Here is a 19,670-nt window from a genome sequence, read left to right on the forward strand (position 1 = left end):
GGGTATCAAAACAATGTGTGGTGTATCTAGGGTGCGGGCCGCTGGCCATCGTCAGAGTGACGAGTGCCAGTGGATTGCGGTGGTTGACCGCGCCTACGCCTGCGAAGGCGGTGTGTGCGTGTCTGTGTCGGTGTTTGTGTGGGTGTCGCGTTCGCGATATTGATGTCGTCATCCGGGTCTACCGTGACGTGTCTGGGACGTCTTATTGGGTTGAGACTATGGTGAAGGGGGGAGTACCCGCATGCCTTCCTAACCAAGATGTTGGGATGGTTAGGCGCCTTGTCAAAGAAGCGTCGCGAGATCTCTTTAAAATGTTGTCCCCAAGTGTCAACAGTGTGGCAATATTTATAGGGCTCGGCTCACATGCACGCGTTTTCGAATAATGCTTTTTAACAATATTTTGATGTTACAATGTAATCAAATAATGACTTATGATTTAATTCTAGAATAAAACTACAAATCTTTTTCTTCTCGTTTTTATAGGTGTTTATTAATTGTGATGTTATATAGTATTTATATATTATGTATTTTTTAATTCTTGCGGGTTTTGCGTAGCAAACATGAATAGCTCGCAGTATAATAATTGCAGCTATTTTTCCTACTTCTTCGCACTTATCATTATATTTTGGATAAGCCATGGTGACCAAGGCTGTCTACATTGCTTCCGCAGCGGCACATATGGGGAACTGTTCTAGGGATACCAGGCGAACCAACTGCGATTGAGAAGCTGGAATTATCGAGAAGTGTCCCTATGTTACTCGAAGGAGTGGCCTGAAGCCAGTACCCTGAATCTCGTTCACTAACAGCAATAAAACGAGCCTGATCCGAAATATTGTGACTTGATAATAATATCCTTTTGTGAATGATTTTGCACTGTGGCTTTAAAGGGTAATTTTCATTTGGACAGGCAACTTTCCAAGCATTTTAAGCAGTTTCCGCATACACCAGTGGCTGAGACCCATTAGGGGAGATTATTTTATCATATAAAGTGCTGACACTGTGAACAGAAGATAAGAATGCTGGTAAGGATATACTAGATATATTTTTCTGATGCCAATTCCACCAAAACGAATGGGCAGAGAAGCCTGGCACCAAGAAATATCAGACAATGAACAATTAAATATTTTTGATACTAAATTTCGTAGAGAATCGTCCAAACTTGAAATTTATCTAATTTCTCATCCATTGATTGGTTCAGTAGACATATGAGTTACAAGAGGCTTGGTAGCTGAAGTTTGATACAAATGGTCTCGTTGACCAGCTAACGTCAGGGTGTCGAGTTTGCGTGACGGTGTGCGCGTGCTTTGTTGAATATTATCACTGATAATTAAATAGATAAATCCCTGACGCGCTAAAAGTATAACTTCTTAGACCTATTTAGAACCTAACGTAATTTTAGTTATTTACTGTCGGCACACGAATATTGTCTACACTTCATAGCAAGTGCATCAAAAAAGGCTATATATCATCGATATCATAGTTGTATATAATACTTAATCAGGTCAGGCCCTTTAATCAAGGTAGAAACAAAGAGCGAAATCAAATTTCACCGCCCTTTGGTCGACGCTTTCACGCCACAAACCGTATCGGTGCCAGAATAAGAGCTGCGATATTCTTTATGATTTGTACATCATGCAAATTCGAAGTCAAAACTTTTTATTGCATGTCACTTGTCAATGGTAAGACGCCCCCGATGTCACGGCCTTATGCATAAGTTACATTTCTCTTGAACTGTATTCCTCTTGAACACATTCGTGTCTTCAATTTCAGTAACTACTCTTTAAGGCGAATTAACGAGACAACTCCAGGCTTTTTGTTTTAAAATACTCGACGAATAGAAAAAAACTGTCAATTAGCAGACACAGATTGATCAAATAATTAGGTACAGGTCCAGATTTATAACAAGGAAACTAAATACTAAATTGAATTATACAGTCAGCGTCAAAAAGATAGCGTCACCCATTGTATTATAAAACATGGCAACACCAATCGTTACCATATACATCTATTTACCAAAATCACACACTAATAAATATGCTACTAAAACCCTAGTAGAGATACAGAGCTCAGTCTAATGTAGGGCTTCCAATCCCGCGGCCTGTATTCAATCTCGGCATTTGGGGGACTACGAATTTTCAATCCCGCGGGATCTCGGTATTTGCGGGATCCCGCATATTGAAAATATGCACATTTTAAAACAATGAATTTATCAACTCCACTGTTATTTACGTACATATTACTATTAAAATGAGATCAATCAAATTATACTGTTTTTTTTTTAAAAAAAAAAAAAACAAAACAAATTGTTTTCAAAAAATACACAACGCAAAATTACAAAATCCACCAAAAAAAAAATAACATTTTAAACATATAAATTATTACTTAATTATTAAGTTTTTCAGCTTTTAATATTAACTGAAAATGTTTGCGAAGAAAATACAACATTTCCAAACTGTCGTCTGCCAAACTACTGCGTATTTTACTCTATTGCCTGGCCAGAAAATGCCCTTTCTGCTTCCACACTTGTGGGCGGTATTCCTTTTAAGGGCTTGTACGTGAATGAATCTTTCATTCACGTACATACCCTTAAATTTTTATTCTATTCTAAAAGTATGTATCAATAAACATCACGAAAATACGAAACAGTTAATAACTTGAGTTATTAAGAATAATAATTCACGCAGATTATCTTATATTGCATCGCATGCACGCTTTTTTTCAGTCCCGCAAATCCCGCGCCCGTAATCCCGCATCTCGCGGGATTGGAAAATGGTGCGGGATCCCGCAATACCGAGATTTCGGTATTGGAAGCCCTAGTCTCATGTTTATAGTCAATGTTAATATTAATATGTCAACTGATATAAAGTTTTTCAACAATCTAATTTGAATCCTATTATCTTGGGGCGAAAGTTCATTTTCCTATATTTTGGCAATTTATGTGTAGCTATATATTTGGCTACTTTGGATGACGCTATCTATTTGGTCATTTTCGGTGAATCGATGTATATGGTAACGATGGGTGCTGCCATTTTTTTTAATGCTATGACGCTATATATTTGACGCTGACTGTACAGATTGCACAGAGTCTTTGTTCGCAACGGAAAAACTATATTTTCACAAATTTGTTGATCTCCATAAAAGATTTCAACAATGTGAGATGTCAACCAATGTGTTAAGAATTTGTTATCGATCCGAGTGATTACGTAAAACTATGAAAGTTCAAAGTGGAAAATCTTTAACAAACGAACATAACATGACAATAATATCAAGCAATCCAATTATATATATTTTTTAATAGAATGTTCGAGCTGTCAATATAAAAAGTTTCACCCATAAATTTACTTATTTTAATGCAAAGTAAACAGAAGGCCAAACCGGCAATTTCATATTTAAGCCCGTATTACATTTGATAGGATGTTATTATTATAATTGAAAGAGTGTTGTTGTCTTCTTTCTGAGTATCGTAACATAGTCTTCATATTCCATGAAATAAAACAATAATATCAGAGCAGTTGACAGTCGCAGAGCTTATCATCACAAACAAGCTAATTTCACTAACACTATCTGAGGCTAGAGGTCACAATTAAGTGCGTTTTGGTTAAAACATCAGCTGCTATGTTTCCGCGATTATCGACTATAAAATTCCATCCAAGATACATGAAGTTATCACGTTTGTTCTCCACAAGAGTGACAAAGAGGAACAACGATTTTGCTTTTTTTTAAATGCAAATAAGGGACGAGACGAGCGGGACGTTCAGCTGATGGTAATTGGTACGCCCTGCCGATTACAATGCAGTGCCGTTCAGGACTTTTTATGGAATAGGAGGACAAACGAGCGTACGGGTCACCTGTTGTAAAGTGATCACCGCCACCCACAATCTCTTGCAACAACAGAGGAATTACAGGAGCGTTGCCGGCCTTAAAGGAAGGTGCAGCTTTTTTTGAAGGTACCCATATCGTATCATCCAGGAAACACCGCACAAGGAAGTTCATTCCTCAGCTTTGTAGTACGTGGAAGAAAGCTCCTTGAAAACCGCTCTGTGGAGGGCCGCCACACATCCAGATGGTGGGGATGATATCCTAACTTCATGTGTGGCCGGACCAGCGCTTGTAGAGCGCTAGAATGTGGGCCGGCTTGAAGTATTGCTGTGCTCTATTAATGACGCCCAGTTTTTTCGAAGCCAAATTGGCTTTGCCCTCCAGATGGCCACGAAATTGGGAATCGCTCGCAATTTCGAAACCTAGTATTCCGATACTAGGCGAGGCTTTAAAGGAAGTGTTGTCGAAGAGTGTTGATACGAGAAATGGATTTTTTTTAGTGGTAAACGCGCAAACTTGAGTCTTCTGGGGGTTAAATTGGACAAGGTTCAATTTACCCCATTCCGCGACCTTCTCAAGAGAGGACTCGATACTTCTATTCTTCTTCTACACAAGTTTCTCTCGGCATTGGTCGACGATTTCCCGAGAGAGACCTGCATGGCCCGAGTATACGGCATCACCAGTGCTGTCGTCTGCATAGTAATGTATGTTGGAGGTGCCCAACATATCATTGACATGCAGAAGAAACAGCGTGGGAGATAGCACACAGCCTTGGGGCACTCCAGCATTCACGGGCTTCGGGTTCGAGCAATATCCGTCGACAACGACCTGTATGCTGCGCCCAGTGAGGAAGCTGGAGGTCCACTTGCACAATCTCTCGGGAAGCCCAAATGATGGAAGTTTTGAGAGGAGCGCCTTGTGCCATACACGATAAAAGGCCTTCACTATATCCAGGCCAACTGCCAGGCCTTCCCGCTTGCTTTCAATAGCCGCCGCCCATCTATGTGTTAGGTATACCAGAAGATCACCTGCCGACCGACCATGACGAAAGCCGTATTGACGGTCGTTGATCACCTGGTGACCCTGAAGGTATACCAAGAGCTGGCGGCTAATTATGCTCTCCATGATTTGGGAGAGCAGGGAGGTAATAGCAATAGGCCTGTAGTTTGCCAGATGTGAACTGTCTCCTTTTTTTGGATCGGATGGACAAGGGCTGACTTCCATGAGTAAGGGACTATGCCTTTGGAATAAGAGTGCCGGAATAAACGATTTAGCACCGGCGTCAACTCAGGGGCACACGTTCCAAGCACGATTGGAGAAATGTCATCCGGCCCGCTCGACTTCCTGACGTCCAACGAAAACAGAGCTCACCTAACAGTTTTCTGTCTGAACTGTACTTCAGGCATAGAGATCTGACACCGCGGATGGTAGGCGGTGTTTTTCCGCTGTCGTCAAGAGTCGAGTTGGAGGCGAAAAGAGCGCACAGGATATCGGCTTTCTCTTTTGCCGTATGGGCCAGGCTGTCATTCCTCATGTGCAACGGCGGCATGGACGGCTGATTGAAGTTACCAAGAGCAGCTTTTGACAACGACCAGAACTTGCATGTTCCGGTCGGGTAACTGGAAAGCTGCTCGCCGATTTTGACGACGTGCTTTGACGTCGCAGGGGCGATTTGCCGTTTAAAAAATCTGGATGCACGGTTATATTTCCTCTTAAGAACTTTGCAGTTCAGATCCTTTGTGCAAAGCGCCGCAACCCAAGTTCGATATGCCTGTTTTTTGCAGTCAGTTGCTGCTTTAACTGACGCATCGAACGAGGGCTGTGATCTGCAACCGATCGGTACCACAGAGCTTGGTATCCATTCCCTGTAGTATCACATCGGCTCCTGCAACGGCGCAGGCACTAGGATCATCCGAAGGGAAACAAACCCTGTCCCAAGAGTAGGATGCAAAAAAGGAACGCATCCTATCCCAATCTGCTGACTTGTAGTGCCAAACACGGTAGGTGGTCTGCGACGTTGGCGTCGGATAGGCACTACACTGCTGATCAGGCAATGGTCGGACGTTCCGAGAGGGGCGTCGACAAAGACCTGGTAAACATTGGGATGTGTAGTCAGCAGAAGGTCCTTATTGGACGGCATGTGGCTATCCACATCCGGGAGCCGCGTTGGCAACTCAACCAATTGAGACAGACCATACGAAAAATGCAAAATTAAGCACAGATCGCCCTGTGTAGTCTGTGGTACGTGATCGAGCCATTCGGCATTGTGCCCTTTGAAATCACCCAAGACTACAATTTCAGCGGAGGGGATCTGTGCAGTCGTCAATGCCGCTTGAACACAGCCCATGAGATGATCGGTTTCTGCGTTACCACTATGGGACCTGTAGACACACGCATGCGGACGCGGTCCTCTAAATCTACGCGGAGCCAGAGAGTAGACAGGTCCCTACCCTCAAAATTGCCGAGACGGCGACAGTAGATATCCTCCCTAACGTACACACATACCCCGGTATGAGGTAAAAATTGTGCTCAATTTTGTACCCGGGGTACGTTAAATATGACATATCGCTAGGTCGAGATATCTGCGTCTCCGTAAGGAAACATAAGGCCGGCTGCGCCGTCTCAAGGTGGTGGTGGACGGCGTTTTAACTGGATTGAATTATACTGTAAAAGTTATTGCAAAAGTCCTCGTTAGGGGGCAAATACTACATTATTTGGACAAATATTTGAATAGTTATGCCGATATTATGTTGTAGTCCGGGTCTCTGTTCTAAAGGCACGGGCGCGCGAGCGGTCGGGCGATTGCGGGCGGGGTGTGGGGAAAGTTTAATGAAACTTCATATATATAGCTAAATAATTTTACCCTAAAATCCTACTAATATGATAAATAGGAATTGAGAAACCAAAAATTCCATGCGGCACAACAATTTGCATTCGTCACCTTGAGACATATGATGTTAAGTCTCATTTGCCCAGTAATTTCACCAGCTGCGGCGTCTTTCAGGCCGAAACACAGTCATGTTTACACATTCCTGCTTCACGGCAGAAATAGGCGCCATTATGGTACCGTTGCTTTTGGATTTTCGACTATTGGTTTCTTACATGTGTCTATTTAAAGAATGAAAATACTTGATTTATATACAGGAATATATGACATGCGTACCTATTTTAAAGAGACGTAGGTACATCTTACTGAAAGGAAAACTGTGCAGTACTCAATAACATGTGTTGTAATATAAAAAGCTTGAATAAGGCAACTTGTGGCTCATGTAGGATATAGAGATAAGCAAGAAATAATTCCAGTTTACAAGTGGAAACATACAAAACCGACACATAATATATTTGATCCCTGCTTTCTTAAAGTGGCGTGATATTATAAAAAGCCGCGTTATCACCCGAAGATAAGTGATTTTCATAACAAAGTTATAAGGTCATATGCTGGTAGTGTCTCTGAATACAGTGATTATAATATATATGTTATCGTACTGCCAACAATCAAGTTTATTTCTAACTGGAACTCCGCAGATACACTATCGTTTCAATCAGAGCTCAAACTGTTTATTCAACGGTACAATAGTATTTTTCTTAAAATAAAACTTGTTTAAAAATACACAGATTAATAATAGCTCTAGTATTTCTTGTAAGTTTTTCCTTCGTAGCAGCAGTGCCTTTAAATGGTAAGTGATTTTATCTCATCAGGATTCCCAGTATCTTTTATGGTAACAAAGAGAATACGTGGCAAGCAATAAGTACATTAACTAATTAATATTTACTCCATCGGAATCATTTATTACATCTCCATTTTTGAGTCCCAAAAATATTTTAGACGCAGACGAAGACATAAAGCAAGTCGTATCAGACTCGAACACGAATCGAACCCGCGACCCTTTGCAAACTTTAAATATGAAGTACATAAGTAGGTGGGTAGTTAGGTGTCTTTTATATTATATCACTTTCCTTTAAATAAAGCCATTCTCATTCTTTTTTATGAGCCTAACTCCAGTAGAACTGAAGCGAAACCTTGAACTTGAGAGATGGGTTATCTATTGGAATTAATATATTTAATAATCATAGAAATTCTCGAATAATCTTTAATTGTAATGTGTAATTGTAATAATACATATTTTATTGTGTGTTTAATAATATAGGTACGTCAAAATATGTATTAGGTAAACTTGCAATTTTATAATACATAAAGTTATTTATGTATGAAAGAACAGGGGTACCTTGATGCGATTGCCTCTAAGTGTCTTCCATGCCTTGTAAAAGAATTGTATATAATTCTATTACATGGATATGTCCTTTTTTTTAGCTAAACATTAGTACAGGTTGCTATATTTTATAAAATAATAAAATCATTTTTAAAGTCGACTTTAAACCTTTTACATATTATTAGATATAATCTACCATATAAAATATAATCGGGAGTTTATTAGGTACTTACATGAATGTTCTACTAATAATAAACTTTTTGAAGATAACATATCTATTAATTATTAACTTAATAACAAAATTATGGTTAACATACTAAAAGAAGATACCTAATAAAGCTGTTAGTTCTGCCTACTGCTCATCAAAACAAAAATATTTTATCTTATGATAACATAATAATTATGCGTAGGTATGATTACTTAAGCGTAAGATACTTGTAATAAAATTGCTACTAATATTGAGAAAATTCCAGCTATATAAATGTAAATAATATACATAGCTCTACTGAATTTCTTCTTTGGGCAATATAGTCGAGCGATTCATTCAATTTACCATCAAACCTAATCACACAATATGTCAATAACAACAATCATACTTGAAGATACTTTTACTACCTTTCGTGTTTCAGGACTGAACATCCCGTCAGAGTGCAATGACAACGCTTCCTTCGCCGACTGTGAACTCATAGTGCGCAGCAAGTTCTGCCAACACCGTTACTATTCTACGTAAGTTTATCTTTTAAAGCCAGGTTCATATAATATAACAACGACAGGGAAGGAAAGTTATGAAACGAAAGACAGGGTAGGTCTTTAACTAGCATTTGTTCGCCGTCTTCTTTCTTTGTAGGCTAACATAGCGCTCGATGTCGTGTCTCACTCAATCTCAACTCATATGACTTAGGGCACGCGATCTCGATTCATAAGACAACGCTACAATGCAAATCAGACTTTAGTAACTAAATGGTGTTCTATGTAGTATATGTATACAGTCTCAAGTCATTGAATGGTGTTCTATGTAGTATATGTATACAGTCTCAAGTCATTGAATGGTGTTCTATGTAGTATATGCATGCAGTCTCAAGTCATTGAATGGTGTTCTATGTACTATATGCATGCAGTCTCAAGTCATTGAATGGTGTTCTATGTACTATATGCATGCAGTCTCAAGTCATTGAATGGTGTTCTATGTACTATATGCATGCAGTCTCAAGTCATTGAATGGTGTTCTATGTAGTATATGCATACAGTCTCAAGTCATTGAATGGTGTTCTATGTAGTATATGCATACAGTCTCAAGTCATTGAATGGTGTTCTATGTACTATATGCATGCAGTCTCAAGTCATTGAATGGTGTTCTATGTAGTATATGCATACAGTCTCAAGTCATTGAATGGTGTTCTATGTACTATATGCATGCAGTCTCAAGTCATTTAATGGTGTTCTATGTAGTGTATGCATACAGTCTCAAGTCATTGAATGGTGTTCTATGTAGTATATGTATACAGTCTCAAGTCATAGAATGGTGTTCTATGTAGTATATGCATATAGTCTCAAGTCATTGAATGGTGTTCTATGTACTATATGCATGCAGTCTCAAGTCATTGAATGGTGTTCTATGTAGTATATGCATACAGTCTCAAGTCATTGAATGGTGTTCTATGTACTATATGCATGCAGTCTCAAGTCATTGAATGGTGTTCTATGTAGTATATGCATACAGTCTCAAGTCATTGAATGGTGTTCTATGTAGTATATGTATACAGTCTCAAGTCATAGAATGGTGTTCTATGTAGTATATGCATATAGTCTCAAGTCATTGAATGGTGTTCTATGTAGTATATGTATACAGTCTCAAGTCATTGAATGGTGTTCTATGGAGTATATGCATGCAGTCTCAAGTCATTGAATGGTGTTCTATGTAGTATATGCATGCAGTCTCAAGTCATTGAATGGTGTTCTATGTAGTATATGCATACAGTCTCAAGTCATTGAATGGTGTTCTATGTACTATATGCATGCAGTCTCAAGTCATTGAATGGTGTTCTATGTAGTATATGCATACAGTCTCAAGTCATTGAATGGTGTTCTATGTAGTATATGTATACAGTCTCAAGTCATAGAATGGTGTTCTATGTAGTATATGCATATAGTCTCAAGTCATTGAATGGTGTTCTATGTAGTATATGTATACAGTCTCAAGTCATTGAATGGTGTTCTATGGAGTATATGCATACAGTCTCAAGTCATTGAATGGTGTTCTATGTAGTATATGCATACAGTCTCATTTCACTGAATGGCGTTCTATGAAGTATATTTTAGGCAGTTTTCATTCAGCTGTGTTTCGAGCGCGCTTTGAATACAACGCCAAGCAATGCCAATTCCGTAGTCATCTGGACGGCAAAGCCAAATTAGCTTCGAAAGAAGCTGGGCGTCATAAATAGAGCTCGGCAATAATTCAAGCCGGCCCAAATTCTAGCACTCTGCAAAGCGCAGGTCCGATCACAAATGGATTATTGCTGTCATCTCTGGCCTGGCGCACTACAGTATCAGCTCGAACCATTTGACCGAATTGTCAAGGACCCAGTGCTCTGTGAACGTCTCGATCACGTGGCGTGGCGAGGAGATGTCGCTTCATTGTGTGTCTTCTACCGCATTTATCACGGAGAGTGTTCCGAAGAGCTTTTTCACCTGATTCCTGCCGCCAAATTCTACCTTCGCACGACACACCACAAATAAGGATATCATGCCCACCATCAGGATGTGTGGAGGGTTCCTCCACAGTGCGATTTTCAAGGAACTTTCTTCCACGTACAACAAAAGCTTCCTTCTGCGGTTTTTCTGCAACGATACGACGTGGGTACCTTCAAACAAAGCACGTGCACCTTCCTTAAAGGCCGCAACGCTCCTGTGATTCCTGTGGTGTTGCAAGAGAATGTAGGCGGCGGTGTAACACCTAGTGTTAGGCAATCTTAACACGGTGACCCGTACGCTCGTTTCTCCTCCTATTCCTATTTGACATCTCTCAAAATTTTATCATGTAGTAGCTTAGCTGTAAGTTTTCCAAAAATAATACATAGTATATGTATTTAATTCTTTAATTTTTCCATCTAACCAGGTTTTGTTGTAAGTCATGCATGAACGCTGGCCATATTGATCCGACATCAATATTTGAAGAAAGGGTGGAGGACAGAGATGTTTCAGGACTGAACATCCCGTCAGAGTGCAATGACAACGCTTCCTTCGCCGACTGTGAACTCATAGTGCGCAGCAATTTCTGCCAACACCGTTTCTATTCTACGTAAGTTTATCTTTTAAAGCCAGGTTCATATAATATAACAACGACAGGGAAGGAAAGTTATGGAACGAAAGACAGGGTAGGTCTTTAACTAGCATTTGTTCGCCGTCTTCTTTCTTTGTAGGCTAACATAGCGCTCGATGTCGTGTCTCACTCAATCTCAACTCATATGACTTAGGGCACGCGATCTCGATTCATAAGACAACGTTACAATGCAAATCAGACTTTAGTAACTAAATGGTGTTCTATGTAGTATATGTATACAGTCTCAAGTCATTGAATGGTGTTCTATGTAGTATATGTATACAGTCTCAAGTCATTGAATGGTGTTCTATGTAGTATATGTATACAGTCTCAAGTCATTGAATGGTGTTCTATGGAGTATATGCATGCAGTCTCAAGTCATTGAATGGTGTTCTATGTAGTATATGCATGCAGTCTCAAGTCATTGAATGGTGTTCTATGTAGTATATGCATACAGTCTCAAGTCATTGAATGGTGTTCTATGTACTATATGCATGCAGTCTCAAGTCATTGAATGGTGTTCTATGTAGTATATGCATACAGTCTCAAGTCATTGAATGGTGTTCTATGTAGTATATGTATACAGTCTCAAGTCATAGAATGGTGTTCTATGTAGTATATGCATATAGTCTCAAGTCATTGAATGGTGTTCTATGTAGTATATGTATACAGTCTCAAGTCATTGAATGGTGTTCTATGGAGTATATGCATACAGTCTCAAGTCATTGAATGGTGTTCTATGTAGTATATGCATACAGTCTCATTTCACTGAATGGCGTTCTATGAAGTATATTTTAGGCAGTTTTCATTCAGCTGTGTTTCGAGCGCGCTTTGAATACAACGCCAAGCAATGCCAATTCCGTAGTCATCTGGACGGCAAAGCCAAATTAGCTTCGAAAGAAGCTGGGCGTCATAAATAGAGCTCGGCAATAATTCAAGCCGGCCCAAATTCTAGCACTCTGCAAAGCGCAGGTCCGATCACAAATGGATTATTGCTGTCATCTCTGGCCTGGCGCACTACAGTATCAGCTCGAACCATTTGACCGAATTGTCAAGGACCCAGTGCTCTGTGAACGTCTCGATCACGTGGCGTGGCGAGGAGATGTCGCTTCATTGTGTGTCTTCTACCGCATTTATCACGGAGAGTGTTCCGAAGAGCTTTTTCACCTGATTCCTGCCGCCAAATTCTACCTTCGCACGACACACCACAAATAAGGATATCATGCCCACCATCAGGATGTGTGGAGGGTTCCTCCACAGTGCGATTTTCAAGGAACTTTCTTCCACGTACAACAAAAGCTTCCTTCTGCGGTTTTTCTGCAACGATACGACGTGGGTACCTTCAAACAAAGCACGTGCACCTTCCTTAAAGGCCGCAACGCTCCTGTGATTCCTGTGGTGTTGCAAGAGAATGTAGGCGGCGGTGTAACACCTAGTGTTAGGCAATCTTAACACGGTGACCCGTACGCTCGTTTCTCCTCCTATTCCTATTTGACATCTCTCAAAATTTTATCATGTAGTAGCTTAGCTGTAAGTTTTCCAAAAATAATACATAGTATATGTATTTAATTCTTTAATTTTTCCATCTAACCAGGTTTTGTTGTAAGTCATGCATGAACGCTGGCCATATTGATCCGACATCAATATTTGAAGAAAGGGTGGTGGACAGAGATGTTTCAGGACTGAACATCCCGTCAGAGTGCAATGACAACGCTTCCTTCGCCGACTGTGAACTCATAGTGCGCAGCAATTTCTGCCAACACCGTTTCTATTCTACGTAAGTTTATCTTTTAAAGCCAGGTTCATATAATATAACAACGACAGGGAAGGAAAGTTATGGAACGAAAGACAGGGTAGGTCTTTAACTAGCATTTGTTCGCCGTCTTCTTTCTTTGTAGGCTAACATAGCGCTCGATGTCGTGTCTCACTCAATCTCAACTCATATGACTTAGGGCACGCGATCTCGATTCATAAGACAACGTTACAATGCAAATCAGACTTTAGTAACTAAATGGTGTTCTATGTAGTATATGTATACAGTCTCAAGTCATTGAATGGTGTTCTATGTAGTATATGTATACAGTCTCAAGTCATTGAATGGTGTTCTATGTAGTATATGCATGCAGTCTCAAGTCATTGAATGGTGTTCTATGTACTATATGCATGCAGTCTCAAGTCATTGAATGGTGTTCTATGTACTTTATGCATGCAGTCTCAAGTCATTGAATGGTGTTCTATGTACTATATGCATGCAGTCTCAAGTCATTGAATGGTGTTCTATGTAGTATATGCATACAGTCTCAAGTCATTGAATGGTGTTCTATGTAGTATATGCATACAGTCTCAAGTCATTGAATGGTGTTCTATGTACTATATGCATGCAGTCTCAAGTCATTGAATGGTGTTCTATGTAGTATATGCATACAGTCTCAAGTCATTGAATGGTGTTCTATGTAGTATATGTATACAGTCTCAAGTCATTGAATGGTGTTCTATGTAGTATATGCATACAGTCTCAAGTCATTGAATGGTGTTCTATGTAGTATATGCATACAGTCTCATTTCACTGAATGGCGTTCTATGTAGTATATGCATACAGTCTCATTTCACTGAATGGCGTTCTATGAAGTATATTTTAGGCAGTTTTCATTCAGCTGTGTTTCGAGCGCGCTTTGAATACAACGCCAAGTAATGCCATTTCCGTAGTCATCTGGACGGCAAAGCCAAATTAGCTTCGAAAGAAGCTGGGCGTCATAAATAGAGCTCGGCAATAATTCAAGCCGGCCCAAATTCTAGCACTCTGCAAAGCGCAGGTCCGATCACAAATGGATTATTGCTGTCATCTCTGGCCTGGCGCACTACAGTATCAGCTCGAACCATTTGACCGAATTGTCAAGGACCCAGTGCTCTGTGAACGTCTCGATCACGTGGCGTGGCGAGGAGATGTCGCTTCATTGTGTGTCTTCTACCGCATTTATCACGGGGAGTGTTCCGAAGAGCTTTTTCACCTGATTCCTGCCGCCAAATTCTACCTTCGCACGACACACCACAAATAAGGATATCATCCCCACCATCAGGATGTATGGAGGGTTCCTCCACAGTGCGATTTTCAAGGAACTTTCTTCCACGTACAACAAAAGCTTCCTTCTGCGGTTTTTCCGCAACGATACGACGTGGGTACCTTCAAACAAAGCACGTGCACCTTCCTTAAAGGCCGGCAACGCTCCTGTGATTCCTGTGGTGTTGCAAGAGAATGTAGGCGGCGGTGTAACACCTAGTGTTAGGCAATCTTAACACGGTGACCCGTACGCTCGTTTCTCCTCCTATTCCTATTTGACATCTCTCAAAATTTTATCATGTAGTAGCTTAGCTGTAAGTTTTCCAAAAATAATACATAGTATATGTATTTAATTCTTTAATTTTTCCATCTAACCAGATTTTGTTGTAAGTCATGCATGAACGCTGGCCGAAATTTGAAGAAAGGGACAGAGATCACTGGAAGTAACTTAGTTCCTGCGAATGACACTACACTAATATAAATTAAACCTTATATTAATTAACTTATGAGAAACAACTTAATACAGCATAAGAATGTACTTTGATTCACTTTTTGATCTTTTTAGATTATCTTTATTAGATATATTATCAATTTGATCTATGTCATGTTATTCACTAAATTATAATAATGTTAAATAACAATATGTATAATAATAATATTTAAGACTCACTACTACACGGTCACATTATCTCTGGACCTCGCTGGAACGTGAAGCTCCATCCCGTACCTCTTTCACCCCTGTTGCGTCAGTACGGTTTGCAGTTTCATGACCGTTAGGTGTACCTATGTCGTGATATGTTCGTGCTATAACTGCTTTGCTTTTGTTGTTAATAGTTCTGTAGTCTGTTAATTTATGTAAAAAAATATTTTTATACTTAATCCAGATTCATTCATTGATTTCCCATAATAATAATTATCAGCACACAACACACATTAACATCAATCTATAATACTGACAAAATAAATATTTTTTTAATTATTCGTAATAACAATATCCTAGTGATGCTTGTTTTGCACACCGCGACCGTAACAAACCAACGATGTGACGTCATGCAACAGGTACAGAGATATCCGGTAACCGGGTAGCAATCCATTGTCATTCTGTCAATTATATTATTCTCATAATTATATTTTACTGAAATAAAACAAAATAATGCTGTAACATAAATTTTATTTACATCCCAAATTTCACAGTTAGTATATAAAACAAAAAACGAAATTGAGTCGGGCCGATATAACCGCCCACGAAGTACAGTCAGCAACAAAAGCGAGGCAACACGCTCCACGTTACTGCACACAATTGTAGACCCAAAACCGTTCATTTGTAGCTTATAACTGAACTCTTGTTTATAAAATTTGTTTTAATATAACTTTAAAAAAATACTCGTCAGATTTAAATAACAACTCTGGGTTCATGCAATATCAATCGTCAATACAATATAAACTTGTCATAGAATATAAGTAGGCAAATTAGATCTGTCGACTACAATGACGTTCTATACATATAGACAAATCACGTCGCATAAAAACAAAGCCAAATATGGAACATGCCACAAATTACATCATAATAAGCTAAGATACTATACATTGCTGCCTTTACTCCAGTTGATTGAAATATCATTTGTCAATAAGCAGCAATGTAAAACATTTATTCAGTTCAGGTTTGATTCGGACAGTGACAGTTGACATACGACTAAGAAGAAAAGTGTGCTTACATTATCTTTAAGCACACTTTTGCCGTTCCGCTATCAGACTGCGAATGATACTTCCTTATGTGTGTATAGAACGTCATAGGTTGATGATGTATCACATTATTTGCTCTTGTAACCAAGCAATCAATTCATTTGTTTATCAACTGTCAACCACTGATGTTTGAACAACCAGTATGGTAATTAATGTTTCACTCTTTCGTAGTCTGAGAATTAACCGTTCAAATCTACTCGGTGGTAAGCCAAATATAACATTAGAAGCTTTCTTAATCAAGGAATGTGTTAATGATGCAATGATAACGAAGAACGGTTGGGAACATTTACTTAAAATAATCCGCAAGCAATGTGCGGAGGGGTATCGAATCATAAATAATTTAGGAACATAGATATTATACTCATTAGATATATAGAAATATAAAACATGACTAATATGCAATTGCTTAACAGACAGATCTGACACAGATATATTTTGTGTACTGAATAGGTTAAAAGATGAACTTATATTCATTTCATTTTGACATCATTCTGTTTTTATGAAAATGCTCATGGCAATAATCATTTTTTTAAATGTCGATAAAAAAGGAAAGTGCTAATAACCATTTTAAAGTTATAGCTTTATATTGGCACAAAACCAAATGCAAAACAGTAAGGAATACAACCCAATAAAACTTTTTTCTAATTCCACCACAATGATAAAATTGCACTACATGGAAAATACTACAGAGACAAAAATAAATATTTTCCCATGCCGATAAATCACGAGAGGTCGAGTTGTTCTTCGACAATAACAATAGTGATGCGTTGCGCAAAGTTAAGTTCCCCAAATGGTCTTACACATTTCAATGAGAATTTCTTGCAAGTTTTAATATTTGAAAACATTACAATATTTCATCGGGACAACACCGTACCATACCAGAGACATGACGCGTCCGAGCTGGTCCCGCCACCAAATTGGTTACGTAACCAAACGGACACCAGATGAGCAGCTCTTAATAGAGCGGTTTACATTAAATGTAACCAACTAAGTTGGTAGCGGCGACTGGTTGAGCTACCATGGTGTCACAATGAAATAATATAGCCCTTACTGTCATTCCTACATCAAATAAAACATAATCATTGATTTGGTAGCAAACAGTGATTGACACATCGGAACCACAGATCTGGACTCGAACTGATCGACACCAAGCCGAGGTATCACGATTAAGATGATTGCGGACTACGTCTGTACATAGTTCACAAAATGTAATTATAAATTTTAAAACAACATCATACAGCGTCTTCTGTACACCGCTAAATACATCTTAAATACAAAATTTAAACTCGATACACAATATATGTACAGTAAATTATAATTTAAAACGTTTATAATATATTACATACTGTATAATTAATATGAAACCAGTGATTGAGTAAAACATCTGCTGGACACTGATACTGGTTACGTATATGTACACTCGGCTTTATGTAATAGACTCTTAATGTATGTGGGGGATACAGTACAGAGTCGTTTTAAGGTCGTCGTACACTTATACCATAGCGCTCTCGCATAATAGCAAAAGGAGCATTTGAATGATGATATTATAATATCAATAGCAAATAAAATATAGCTCGATGGTTCACCTCTTGCTATCCGTGTGGTACGCTCGCATGTAATGCGGTATAATGTGCAAAAACCCTAAACAAACACGGGGTAGCCAATCTCCGGCTACTTCCCTACCTCGAGCGAATGCTTGTGTACGCCATAAAATAACTTATCGGGTCTGTGAGCCCGTTATAATATCACAATACATGTTAACTAAAAGACACGCTAAACGCTCGCTTAACTCACCTATGAAACAATCAAAACAGAAATACAAATAATTACAAGCGCATGGATCGCGACGGCTATATTGTTGTTGTCTCAACTCAGCAAGGATAATAATAATAATATACATAAATTACGATTAACTACGTGTCACTAACATCTTTACATATATAAAGGGCGCCCTACACACTGGTCGGAATACACATATTGGAGAAACACGAACTATTAAGGACAAGCCAGCTTTATCATTCCAACACGAGCAGTAATTACGTCCACGTCAAACCTTAGTTACATTTTTTATTAACAACAGTTTGTGCTGAAACTGGATCGTATGCGCCCAAGAACTAATCTAAATGCAACATCCACGTACTCGTAGTGTTCAAACTAAATATTTGCACCAATTATTTAGTCCTTCATCTCCAATGTTTCCCACGATAAGATAAAACGGGAATCATTGGAGATTAATTAACATATTTTTTATCTGTTTTTACAAGTACGAAAAGATCTTTATTCTGGACAGGCACAATCAACTCGCGAACTAACTTAGGATTATGGAAACGTTCATCTACTTTAACGGGTTATAAAAAAGTTAACAAAATTTTTTTAAGTGACAAATTGAATAATGTCCATACAAACATGTATTAAACTGTGGGTGTCGCGAGTGGGTGTCGCGAGTAGGTGTCGCGAGTGGGTGTCGCGAGTTGGTGTCGCCAGTTTCCGTCCACCCGCTCGTGAGTGGTATCAGCTGTCGTCCGCAGTCCGCTCAGTCCACCACCTCGGACACGATCTTCTCCATGTCCTGGTCCACCACGTCGTCGTCGTGCGGCGGCGGCGAGGCGGGCGGGCTCGGCGCCAGCAGCGCGGCGGCGGCGGGCAGGCGGGGCAGCGGCGCGGGGCCGGGCGCGGCCGGCAACTTGAACGGCTCGTCCAGATCTTCGAGGCCGGCGGGCACCGGCAACTTGGCCAGCTCCTCTTGTAGCTTCACATAGTGCCGCTGCAATCAAATTGTTTACTTGAAAACTAAGCAAATAAAACAAAACTAATAGTGTGCTAACTAATAGTATGCTAGCTACCAGTGTACTAACTAAGAGTGTGCTAACTAATAGTGTGCTCACTAATTTGTTAGCTAACAGTGGACTAACTAATAGTGTGCTAACTAAGAGTGTGCTAACTAATAGTGTGCTAGCTAACAGTGTACTAACTAAGAATGTGCTAACTAATAGTGTGCTAGCTAACAGTGTACTAACTAATAGTGTACTAACTAAGAGTGTGCTAACTAATAGTGTGCTAGCTAACAGTGTACTTACTAATAGTGTACTAACTAAGAGTGTGCTAACTAATAGTGTGGTAGCTAACAGTGTACTAACTAATAGTGTACTTACTAAGAGTGTGCTAACTAATAGTGTGCTAGCTAACAGTGTACTAACTAATAGTGTGCTAACTAATTTGTTAGCTAACACTGGACTAACTAATAGTGTACTAACTAATAGTGTACTAACTAATAGTGTGCTAGCTAACAGTGTGCTAGCTAACAGTGTACTAACTAATAGTGTGCTAACTAATAGTGTACTAACTTATTGTGTACTTACTAATTGTGTGATTGGAATGGTTACTAGTTATTGTTTTAATATTCCTCATTTATTTTCATTACATGCAGAAATAATCGTGTTTGTGCTAATTATAATCGAACAACTGAATTTTAATTCGAACTCTGGAAACTCAACGAGAAAATTTTATTGATATACATGTT

The 19,670-nt window shown here is 39.3% G+C and overlaps 1 protein-coding gene and 1 long non-coding RNA gene across 4 annotated transcripts in view; one reads left to right on the top strand and one right to left on the bottom strand.

The window, feature by feature from the left end:
- LOC126966157 (baculoviral IAP repeat-containing protein 6-like) overlaps positions 1-19,670 on the bottom strand; it is a 312,407-nt gene that overhangs the window by 88,124 nt on the left and 204,613 nt on the right. The window contains exon 8 of one of the 2 annotated variants that reach the window (XR_007729674.1): positions 18,224-18,624. The exons of the other annotated variant lie outside the window; for it this stretch is intronic. The gene's annotated coding sequence lies outside the window, so the exon portion shown is untranslated. Of the gene's footprint in view, positions 1-18,223; positions 18,625-19,670 lie in introns of those variants that run through there. 2 annotated transcript variants of the gene reach the window in all.
- On the top strand, positions 7,380-15,575 carry LOC126966197 (uncharacterized). Of its 2 annotated transcripts, XR_007729683.1 has the most exons (5): positions 7,380-7,496; positions 8,660-8,756; positions 11,146-11,328; positions 12,944-13,126; positions 14,786-15,575. It is a non-coding gene; the product is annotated as an uncharacterized LOC126966197 (long non-coding RNA). The 2 variants fall into 2 exon arrangements; XR_007729682.1 differs by lacking the exon at positions 12,944-13,126 and having other exon boundaries at positions 7,382-7,496.

This window comes from Leptidea sinapis, chromosome 9 (genome assembly GCF_905404315.1).
Source record: "Leptidea sinapis chromosome 9, ilLepSina1.1, whole genome shotgun sequence".
NCBI lineage: Eukaryota > Metazoa > Arthropoda > Insecta > Lepidoptera > Pieridae > Leptidea > Leptidea sinapis.